Source organism: Triturus cristatus, chromosome 1_2 (genome assembly GCF_964204655.1).
Source record: "Triturus cristatus chromosome 1_2, aTriCri1.1, whole genome shotgun sequence".
Lineage (NCBI taxonomy): Eukaryota > Metazoa > Chordata > Amphibia > Caudata > Salamandridae > Triturus > Triturus cristatus.
This window is the reverse complement of record NC_140580.1, coordinates 1118552560-1118564743: the sequence shown is the minus strand read 5'-3', so window position 1 is coordinate 1118564743 and position 12184 is coordinate 1118552560.

Sequence of the window (12184 nt, the reverse complement as noted above, 5' to 3'; positions counted from 1 at the left end):
ATGTCTATCATGCTTGAACTCATGTCACTGAAGTTTATGAAAGAGCCCTATTGATGTGTACTGTGATCATGATTTGTGGTTTGACTACTATGCTGGAGGGAAGGGGAGAGTGGTGTGTATTTTTGGGGAGGGAGCTTGAGTGTCATTGGTCTCGTGACTTTCACCAGACAGTGCCCTCTTACAAAGCATAAGTTCTAGTTTAAGGAGTAGACTGATCTTTCTGGTATATGCCTCTTGCAGGGCTGGGTGGTTCGGCTGGGCTGTCCAAGGGAGGGGGAGTGTTCTGGGGGATTCACGTTGCAACTTGATTACAGTTTTGGGGAATGTTGAACGGCTCTTGCGCAACGACACACTGGTTTTCGCTCCCGCTTCCGATCTGTAGACAACCCATCGCTGGTGGGACCGGTAGGGCAGGGTGCTGAACTGTACAAACACAATGAGGAATGGCAGGTAAATCAATGAAACTTAAGATAGGGAATGTTAGGAGACCGGGCAACCTCGAAAAACTGCGTCGGTTGTACGCCTACCTAAAACGATACAGATTCTCCAAAGCTTTTCTGCAGGAAGCCCATGTTTGAGGAAACTGCGTGTCCAGACTGCAGAAGAGGTGGAGAGTACAGCTTTATGCCACTTCCTACTCAGGATATGCATGAGGAGCAATGAACTGGGTGACCCCCAGGGTCCCATTCAACCATAAGGGGCACATGATAGAAGTGGAGGAGATTATGTGATCCTGTTTGGGGGCCTGGATGGAAAAGCGGTTTGCCTGTTGAATATGTACGCACCTAATAATGACTGCCCAAACCTTTACAGAAGTGTGGTGGCAGCAGCAAAGGAATATCTAGCAGCGGACATTATATTGGCAGGATACTGTAACTGTGTTATGGATGGAACGACTGACTGTGAGCCCCACAGACTCAACACAAAGCTGGCAATGACAGGTGCCTTACACGATACCTTGAAGGGCCTGAGGTTGGTGGACGTCTTGAAGGAGAGACACCCGGCAGAGAGGGTCACTCATGCTACGCGCCCAACGCAGGGACATACAGCCCCTTAGACTATTGTTTTGTATCTGCTGCAATAGCACAGGGGTGATAGTGATTTCATACCTGGCCGGATACCTATCTAACCATTCCCCTGTGTTGGTGGGCTTTGGGAGGCAAGGTATGTGTACAGCAGTCCTGCTGTGGAGACTCAGGGAGTAGGCACTGATGGACACCCTGTTTGCTGTGACGGTGGATGAGATGCTGACAGGCTGCTTTGGGGAAAACTGGGGTAGCACGAGGAACAGGGTCATAGACTGGGATGCCATGAAGATGGTCCTTCGTGGAGAGTGCCTTAAGACCACTTATGGGGTCAGGAGACAACTGGGACGTAGCTTGAGTAGGAACAAAGTGGATCTGGGCACCACAGAGAGAGATGTACCTACTAACCCTGACAGGCTCCCAGACTGCAACAGTGTTGATAGGAAATATTGGAAGTATGGCACAGTTTAGAGAAATTTACTCACATAGCACACCACCAGTGATTGCATGCAGAGGGGGACAGGGCAGGGGTGCTCCTCTCCAGGCTGGTGAAACAAGACAATCAGCGAGCCCCAGTCTTGGGGACTAGAGATGACAGGAGATTGCTTGTAGGTATGCAGATAGCCATTAATAAATCCCACTTGCACAAGCCATACACGGCCCAACACAGCATGGTGGTGGTGGGGAGGGGGAGTACCTGGCCAGGGTCATGCTGAAGAGACTTGTCTGGTGTGATTGCGAGTTAATGGAGACGCCCATCTCCAGAAAGCAAGTACTTGTGGCAATAAGGCGACTGAAGACAGCAAAACCCCCCAGGGGTGACGGACCGCCGGCAGAAATTTATCACTGATATGCGAATATCCTAGTGGACAAGCTCCTAGAGGTATATCATGAGGCAATGATTGGGGGTGTTCTCGATACAATGCAGGAAGCGATGGTAGCATCATATAAGCCCCTTTTCATGTTAAACGTGGATGTAAATAGCCTTAGTGGCAAACTGCTGGCTCGCCCGCTGGGCATCTCCAGACATTATTGCAAGCAGACCAGTGGGAGTTTATCCCGAAAGAGAATACCCTTTGTAATCTGCAATGCCTTTCACTTGTCCATCACGCTCCGCAACTCCTGACTGATGACTATGCGATGGCGTTTTTAGATATCGAACAAGCTTTCGACTCGGTGGACTCGGACTAACATGGGTCGGTGCTTGAAAAATTGGGTCTTGGTCTCAAATACATATAGTGGGTTAAAAAACTGTATACAGACGCGAGATTACAGATAGGTGAAATGGTCTCAGATTGTTTCCAGTTGTACAGAGGCACGCAGCAGAGGTGTCCACTGTTGCTGTTGCTGTTTGTCCTGGCAATGGAGCCAGTGGCAGGCGTTTTGTGCCAGGTTATTGGTCCCTGGGGAATCACAGCTGGGGAGACCACCCATGAGGTTGCATTATATGCTGACGATGCTCTGGTCTACCTGAGACAACCAAAGTATTTGGTACCTATATTATTGAACACAATGCTCAAATTCGGGGATGTCACAGGACTCTATGTTGATTGGAGTGAGTCTAGACTTTAACTTTGGGGAGCATTGGCTGGGATTCCGGCTGAAAGGTTACCGGAAGTGGGACGACCCAGGGAGACAGACAACTTGAGATGGTTAGGGATGAAGGTTGCTCACGCGGAACAGGCGTTTTTTGGACCTTAATGTCGGCAGAGTGGTGGAGGGGCTGAGATCAGCAGTTTGGTTCTGGAGGGACCTACCCCTGTCCTTGATGGGCAGAATCGCACTAGTTAAAATACTTGTACTGCCGCGGTGTGTCTGTACAACTTGCAAGGCATGTTTTAAGAGACCCCCCACCGTTACTTCACTGAAATTGATAAACTTATTATATATATAGACTTGCTATGGGTGAATAAACGGAAGCGTATTGAACTGGCCACGCTCAAGAGGACATGGGAAAAGGGGGCCTGGAAGACCCAAATATGGAGTATACAGCACGCCATCCACTGGTTGAACTCTGACAACTGTGAAAAGGGGTTACTGTGGGGCTGCGATGGCACAACATCACTGCCCACCCTGTTGACAAGGGGAGCAGGGGTGCCACAGGACACACTATATGTAGCGTGGCAGTTTGCAGGATATGGAAATTGGCAGTTAAGAGAGTGATACCGCAAGCCCCGTTTGCACCGGATAAGCTGCTATGGGCCCTACAACCATTTGTTAAGAAATCTGTAGGTATGACGGTCAATAGATGGATGGGTGAATGTTGTGACACACTGGAAGATCTGTACCCCGACAATTAATTTATTGCGAGAGAAGATGCTGTCATGTCTTTTGCACCAGACCTACCTGTCCTCCAAAACATTACGCATCTTTTACGACACCCATGACGATTGATGCTCCCGATGGGGGGAGCCGGAGCTGGACCTCCTGCATGTTGTGTGGTCTCGCCTATCTTTGGCACCTTCTTGCCGGGAGGTGATAGAGCAACTAAACAGGGGCACTTGCTGGGCGGTCCAACCCACTATTTGGCAGATACTTTTGGGTCTGCTCCCATCTCCCGAAAACAAGGAACTCAGAAGGAAATGTATGCTCCTTTGCCGATTGTTAGCAAAACACAGCATGGCTGTAAAGGGGTTGGCAGCAGAGCCCCCGGGTTTTAGGGACATGTCTGGATGGGCGGTGGTGGAGGAAATACACATAAAACACAAGAAGAGATTAAAAGAAGTTGAGGATGACCTGCGGTGTGGGCAGCCATGCCGGCAGACTAGAGGCATCCTCTGGATGCCATGCTGCCGAGAAGGAACGCGGGGTATGGAGAGTGTGGATTATGGGTCCTGTAGGGGCAGACCCTGTGTGGCGCTTCACAGAGGACAAAGCCGGGGTGGATGTTATGCAGGCTTTTATTGGCAGTGTACAAGGGGAAAACGATAGGGTAGCTGTCCTCCTTGGGCAAGGGTTGGCTCGTCGTTGCGGTCTCTTTGCTGCAGGGCCTGTGGGTTTCTCGGTCTCTGTTCGGGTCCTCCTCTCGCGGCTAGTCCCTCTGGACGTCCCCCTCGGAAAACAGAAAAGGAGAGGCGATTAGCATCCCTGCGTCGGTACGGTTTTACCTCTCTTATTCCTGTCTATTCCCACTCCCTGGAGTTGCGCTTTCCCCGGGTTACCCTGCGGGGTTGGCTTATCTCGTTCTCTCGGTCTTGACCCACCCGATTCACATCCTGGGCCCTTTCATCAGGGTTCTCCCATTGGAGACGAGTGAGGTCTTCCCTACGCTCTGCAGCACTTAATCTGTTTAATAATCTGTTCCCCCACACACACACGAGGATTCAAGACCCTTCTATTGGCCGTCCCGGCTGCCTCCACCCGGTCCCCTTATAATCCTGAAAAGCCGGACTCCGTCTGCCACCACCCAAACAGTGAACGCCCCGTCTTCCCCGCTACTCGCCTGAAACCGGAGCCCGATGACGGGGTCCCGGTCGCCTCGTCCGGAGCGCCTTCCTCGGGGTCCGTCTCGGCCCTTGCTTCCGCCGCATTGTCGTCTCCTCGCGCCTCCATCCGGCTGGCTTTCCTCGCGGTCTTCGCAGTCTCCTGGTGTTCGTTTTCTCTTTTCCCTCGCTGTCCCTGGAACTCCTCGTCCTCCTCGCATCTCTCTCTCGATGTCTCTGCTTCCGGGTTTACGTCTCCCTTTTGGCTCCGCCCCTCTTCCGTTTCGAGAGTCAGCACCAGTCGCCTCGTTGGAGTGCCCCCGAGGCACTCTTGCTGGTCTTCCCCGGTTGGCCCGTCACAGTACCTCTCCACCCGGCATTGCCGATCGGGCCATGAGGAGCCCGGGCACCGCGAGAGGAAGTCCACATTAGCCTGCTGAGCACCTGGACGATGGGACACCTGAAAGGAAAAAGGTTGCAGGGCTAAGAACCATCGAAGAACACGGGGGTTGGTGTCTTTGTGTTTCGCCAGCCAGACCAGAGGGGCATGATCAGTTAGTAGGGTGAACTGACGGCCTAAGAGGTAGTATTGCAGGGCCTGGATCGCCCACCGGATTGCCAAACACTCCTTCTCTACTGTGGAGTGGTGTACCTCTCGGGGCAGGAGTTTGCAGCTAAGGTATACAACAGGGTGAGAGTCGCCTGATGTCGCCGCCTGTGAGAGGACCGCCCCCAAACCACTATCCGAAGCATCAGTTTGAAGCGTAAAGGGGCGCGTATAGTCAGGACAAGTCAAAAGGGGGTTGTTGCACAATCGGGACTTAAGGGTATCGAAGCTATGGGCTTGCTCTGGGGTCCAAGTCCGGATCGTGTTTGGATGTGATTTCTTTAACATGTCCGTGAGCGGGGCGGCCTCTTCTGAAAACCGGGGTATGAAGCATCGGTAGTAACCCACGAGACCCATGAATGCCTTAAGACCCCTTTTTGTGGTAGGTTTCTCCAATTCTTGTATAACGTCCACTTTGTCCACCTGTGGTTTGATATGGCCGTCTTGTATATGGTAGCCCAAGAACTTAATGTTGTCAGTCGCCAGCATGCACTTGTCTGGGTTGGCAGTGAGTCCAGCTTCTCGGAGACTGAGGAGGACTGCCCGGAGATGTGATAAGTGACTCTCCCAGGATGTACTAAAGAGGACTATGTCGTCTAAATAGGCCGCCGCGTACTCACGGTGGGGTTTTAGCACAACGTCCATAAGGCGTTGAAAGGTGGCTGGAGCCCCGTGTAACCCAAACGGAAGGACCCTAAATTGATATAAGCCTGAGGGGGTGGCAAAGGCCGTCTTTTCTTGTGCGTTTGGTGTTAGCGCTATTTGCCAATACCCTTTCGTTAGGTCAAGTGTTGTCATGTAGCGGGCCGTTCCTAACCTGTCGAGCATCTCATCGACCCGGGGCATGGGGTAGGAATCGAAGCGTGACACGGCGTTCAGGCGTCTATAGTCAACACAGAAGCGCACCGTGCTGTTCGGCTTTGGTACCAGGACGATGGGTGAGCACCAGGGACAGCAAGACGGTTGGATGATGCCAGAGGAGAGCATGTCGTTTACCTCGTTTTCCACTACCTGTCGTCTGGCCTCTGGGATCCTATAGGGTCTCTGTCTGACTGGCCTAGCCCCGTCGGTTAGGATGTCATGCTGCACAAGGGACGTTTTTCCGGGATTAGTGGAGAACACGTCCTGATACTCGCTAAGGAGGACTAGGAGGGCGTCTTTCTGTTCAGGGGTCAGTTGGGGCCCTTTGGGTATGGTCTCAGGGATTGTAACGTTACCCACTGAGGGAAAGGAAATATCCAGGGGTTTGCTGTCCGTGATGAAGAGGGCTGTGGGAGGGTTGTGTGAGGTGCCTGAGTCGTCTACCCATAATTTTAGCAGGTTGACGTGATATATCTGTCCCTTTGTGCCGGTGTGGGGCACGGCTATCCTGTAGGTGACGGGGGTGACTTGTGCGAGGACCACATAGGGCCCTTGCCAGCGGGCTAGGAGCTTGTTGTCGGAGGAGGGGAGAAGGAGTAGCACCTTATCACCCACTGTGAAGTGTCTGAGGGTGGTGTGTCGGTCGTACGTCTTTTTTTGTTTTTGCTGAGCTGCATCGAGATTGTCCCTAACCTGGTCCCAGAGGGTGGATAATCGGGTTTTCAGTTGAGTGGTGTACTCGAGGAGAGGATTTCCCTCATCCTCTTCGTCTTCCCACCTCTCGGCTGCCATGTCTAGCAACGTCCTGGGCTTTCTACCGAACACCAGTTCGAAGGGGCTAAACCCGGTAGATGACTGTGTGTGGGTTTGTATGGCAAAAAGGGTTAAGGGTAACTGTCGGTCCCAATCCCTCCCGGTCTCGGACACTGTTTTTTTCAGTATAAGTTTCACCGTCTGGTTGTACCTCTCGACGAGGCCGTCCGTTTGGGGGTGATAGACAGAGGTACGGATTTGATGTACCCCTAGTAAGGAACATATCTGGGCCATCAGACGTGACATGAATGGTGTCCCCTGGTCGGTGAGGAGTTCTTTGGGAAACCCAACCCTGCTAAAGAACGTGATCATTGCTTGGGCTACACTGCTTGTGGTCATGCTCGTGAGGGGGAAGGCTTCGGGGTAGCGAGTCGCATAATCCACCAACAAGAGAATATACCGGTAGCCCGGGAAGAGGTGGGTAGGGGTCCCACTAAGTCCATACCTACTCGGGAGAAGGGCACCTCAATGATAGGAAGGGGTTGTAAGGGCGCTCTAAGGACATGCGGGGGATTGGTCACCTGACAGGTGGGACAGGCTGCACAAAACCTCCGGACGTCGGAGAAGACCCCAGGCCAGTAGAATCGCCGTAAGAGATACTCCTCTGTTTTCTCCCGCCCGTAATGACCCCCTCCTGCCCTTATGGGCCAAATGGAGCACTTGAGTACGAAACGACAAAGGAACCAGGAGCTGTCTTACTGTCTCTCCAGCCCTAGTCAGTTTTCTATATAGTAACCCTCGCAGAATTACAAAACAAGGGCCTACCTGGCTCTCCTCGTCGACCGAAGCTCGGGCCCAAGCGTGTCCCAAAGCTGAGTCCTCTCTTTGTGCTGCCCTAAAGCTGGGTGGTGGTGTAGGCGCCTCGTCTGTTCCTAAGGAGGAGGAAGAGGGCGTGTTAGACAGGCCGTTCAACACCTTAAGTATCCCCTGTTTTCGTTTCTCGCTACGAGTTTTCTTTGCCTTATACACACCCGGTTTTATCTCTGCGTTGTATAAGGGGGCATCCCGCAGCCAGCCCCGAGCATCTTTTTCCTTAATGGCCATAGAGAGCAGGGTGGGGAATCTATCATAGTCCGTCCCTATAATCATTTCCTCCACCACTCGGGGAATACCCCCTACTCTAATCCGGTCTGCTTGTTCGCCGCTACCAAGCTTCACCACAGCAACGGGGTAGCTCTTTTGGTCCCCGTGGACACAGGTTATGGACACGCTCTCCCCTTCTTGCCACTGGCGGGCTTGCACCCGTTCCTGGGATATGACCGAGTGTCGACACCCGGAGTCGATCAGGACCTTGGTGGTTACGTCATCACTGTAAGGGTTAGGTGGTACGCCTCCTTGCCCTCTCCTGCCCAGAGAATCCTTCCCCTCATATACCCTACTTCCATGGGTTCAGTACTGACAGGCTTATGAGGGCAGTTACGGGATATGTGCCCCCACTCGGCACAATGGAAACATTGGGGTCCTTGGGTTCCCTCTTTAGTCGGTGGACGGGGTAAAAACCGGCGATCAAGAAGCGGGCGAGGGACGGGAGTCGGGGTTGTTGGGGCGACGGCCCTCCAGCGATGGATGATGGCTGTGGGAAGTCGGGGTGAGAAAGGCCTGGCTTCCGGGTTTCGCTGATGCGCACATGCAAGTTCTATGGCGTAGGGCACCGTGAGATTCGGGTGTTGTCGGACCCACACCCGGGTGGGCATCGGGAGGCCCTCCACGAATTGTTCGAGCAGGATCTTATCGATCACCTCTTCCATGCTAGAGGAATGGGGTTGAAGCCACCGGGTCCCAAGGTCTTTAATACGGTAATAGAAGGCCCGGGGGTTATCCTGGGTTTGCCACTTCTCCCTCCGGAACCTGGCACGGTATTGTTCCTGGTCGCATCCGAGTCTCTCTAGGATTGTTTTCTTTATGGTCTCATAGGGTGTAGTTCCTCCTGGGTTTGCCGCTTGATAGGCTGTCTGCAGCTCACCGGACAGCAAGGGAGCGATGTATTGGCCCCACCGTTCCGTAGGCCACTGGGCTGTGCTTGCCACTCGCTCGAAATTCGTGCAAAAGAAATCCGGGTCCTCTCCTGCCCGGACACGGAACTCGGCACGTTGGGGTGAACTTTTGTGCTTGCGATTGTCTCGGTCAGTTTCTGAATGGCCGTGTCCTGCACTGCTTGGTTTTGTACCATGAGGCCGGCCTGAGCCTGAAGGGCTTCCTGTAGGTGCTCTCTGTCGCGCTTTGCCTCCGTGGACTGCGCTTCCATTACCAACTGCAGGTGGCGCTGTCCTTCCGCCAACTGCGACAACATTTCGTCCAATCCGATGGGTTGCGACATGGCGTTCGGGTGCGGTAATCCCACTTCTGACACCACTGTGGCGCTTCACAGAGGACAAAGCCGGGGTGGATGTTATGCAGGCTTTTATTGGCAGTGTCCAAGGGGAAAACGATAGGGTAGCTGTCCTCCTTGGGCAAGGGTTGGCTCGTCGTCGCTTTCTCTTTGCTGCAGGGCCTGTGGGTTTCTCGGTCTCTGTTCGGGTCCTCCTCTCGCGGCTAGTCCCTCTGGACGTCCCCCTCGGAAAACAGAAAAGGAGAGGCGATTAGCGTCCCTGCGTCGGTACGGTTTTATCTCTCTTATTCCTGTCTATTCCCCCTCCCTGGGGTTGCGCTTTCCCCGGGTTACCCTGCGGGGTTGGCTTATCTCGTTCTCTCGGTCTTGACCCACCCGATTCACGTCCCTGGGCCCTTTCATCAGGATTCTCCCATTGGAGACGAGTGAGGTCTTCCCTACGCTCTGCAGCACTTAATCTGTTTAATAATCTGTTCCCCCACACACACATGAGGATTCAAGACCCCTATATTGGACGTCCCGGCTGCCTCCACCCGGTCCCCTTATAATCCTGAAAAGCCGGACTCCGTCTGCCACCACCCAAACAGTGAACGCCCCGTCTTCCCCGCTACTCGCCTGAAACCGGAGCCCGATGACGGGGTCCCGGTCGCCTCGTCCGGAGCGCCTTCCTCGGGGTCCGTCTCGGCCCTTGCTTCCGCCGCGTTGTCGGCTCCTCGCGCCTCCGTCCGGCTGGCTTTCCTCGCGGTCTTCGCAGTCTCCTGGTGTTCGTTTTCTCTTTTCCCTCGCTCTCCCTGGAACTCCTCGTCCTCCTCGCGTCTCTCTCTCGATGTCTCTGCTTCCGGGTTTACGTCTCCCTTTTGGCTCCGCCCCTCTTCCGTTTCGAGAGTCAGCACCAGTCGCCTCGTTGGAGTGCCCCCGGGGCACTCTTGCTGGTCTTCCCCGGTTGGCCCGTCACACCCTGGTGCATTGGGGACCGACTGACTCCTACTTTGTCTGCCTGGTGATGGGAAGTGCACAGGGCTTACTGAGAAGGTTGAACTACTTATGAAGGAGGAAGAGGCTGCATGACTGAAATTAGGACGGTACAGCTTTCAGGAGGTGCCAGCCAGCCAGTGAATGATATGGGATCCATTACCCACAACGTGCAGGTACTGTAGTAGTAGGTGTGTTTCTGGTTCGGCACTGACGTCGCCCCACGCTGTAGTGAGCGATCGCAGGATAGAGGTATATAGGAAAAATTGGCCTGCAGGTAGACCCACATACTTTCAAATTATATTAGAGCACCCTTGATGTGAAGTTCTCCTAGGGTGTGTAACTCTGCCTCATGCCAGGATGCCAGCATCCGGCCGGATACAGTCGTCCTGCCTCTCGGCATCCCCTAGTGGGATTGACGGGGCATAAGGGGTCGTGCTCCTAGTCAGGTACAAACTCCTTTTATAACAACGATATGCCAGGGTAAGACATGTTTGTGTTGGGCATGGAGGCCTAGCAATGGGATGAAACAAGTGGTTCATCTGTGATTGAGTTTTATTATTTTATTTATGCTTTTTTAAACATCCTAAAAATCGGCGTGCTGCAATGGTTAACCTGCTGTCTGCACAGGTCCAGAAAAGAACTTTATGAATCAAGTTTATCACCTTGACCTTTGCGCACTGTTGCCTAAAGCTGTTTGCTTAATGAGCGTTTGTATTCCTTTCAAAACGCACCTTAAATAACAATCAAATGTCTTTCGTGGTTATTATTTCTTCATATATTTATTAGTTTCGTATATTTGATAAATCATATGTAGAACTCAAAAAATTCCTTTTTTTTTTATAGCTTCTCTTTTAAACCAACAATACTGCATATCCATCACATCCGTATTTTAATGAACCAAATTATTTTCTTCATTTATTATTTGCCCAATGCATTTTGGGCCCCTTTGGCCCTTCCTCAGGGGCTGAGAATCTGTAAATTATACAAACAATGCATTATTGAAACATAAATTAGATGATGTGCACAGGGAGACACTGTAATCTACTACACATTTTGAATGGGCTCTATAACCCATCATTGATTTAATCCGAAAAAATCCTTCGTTAATAACAACATGATTATTGAAGAAAACTATTATCCGTAATTCACACAGGAACACACTTTCTCACTACTCGACTCTATGCCTACCCCTTTATTGAAATCACTAACCTCTGAATAAAAAAATTATACTGTGTTTCATAAATAAATACTCGAAAACACACCTCTGTGAATGTCTCTGAATTGCTCACGCAGTATTATCAGTGGCCATGGACAAACTGAAGCAGTCGCTGACTTTTCTAAAAAAGCAACCAAAGAGCCAACAATGTAAACCCTGTCTACAAACAAAAACTCTGCTCCTATGTAACTGTGTTGCTTAATCACCAGCGTTGTAATTACCTTCCCATTCTTTCAAATATACCGCGATCCGTCTCCCTCTTCTCAAAACCGACTAACTGCTGCCAGACGCGGCGGGAACCCGTTCAATTTCACCTGATTCTAACTCGTTCAATTTCACTTCCGCTGCATATGCACTTCCCAACATGTCTAAACAACAATGACGGACTACTCAATATGAACTCCAGCGCTCCACTGCTTATATTGCCCCAATCCATCATGGAGTGTCTTAACGTATTTGGCAGATCACTTCAAATAGACACGGACAACTCCCCACTTTCATTCTCTCATTGTTACACAAAGTATTAATCAGAGTGTTTGACATTTCTTACCTAACGTATCTCAATAAAAAATAACTGAAAGAATGTTTTTTTTGAAAAAGTGCTAAACATCCTATGTTACCCAATCATAACACTGTTTTTGAACACAAATGTAATCAAATGGTAAAAAATAGAAAAATGGAAAAAACAGAAGTTAGTGACTTTAAATGTTCATTAAAAATCACAACGGTGTAAGTCTTTATACCAAAAAACATGTGTCTATGAAAGTTCTTCAACTTCATGTTGTTCGAGATGTGCCTCTTGACCTAAACTTTAGGTGCAATTACAAAAAACAACTCAAGTCTACTTTATCATTAATTCCTTTCGGATCCTGAGTCTCCAATCTCTTTATCCAGAAGATCTCTCTCTGAAGTAGAGTTTTACCCAGATCTTTACCT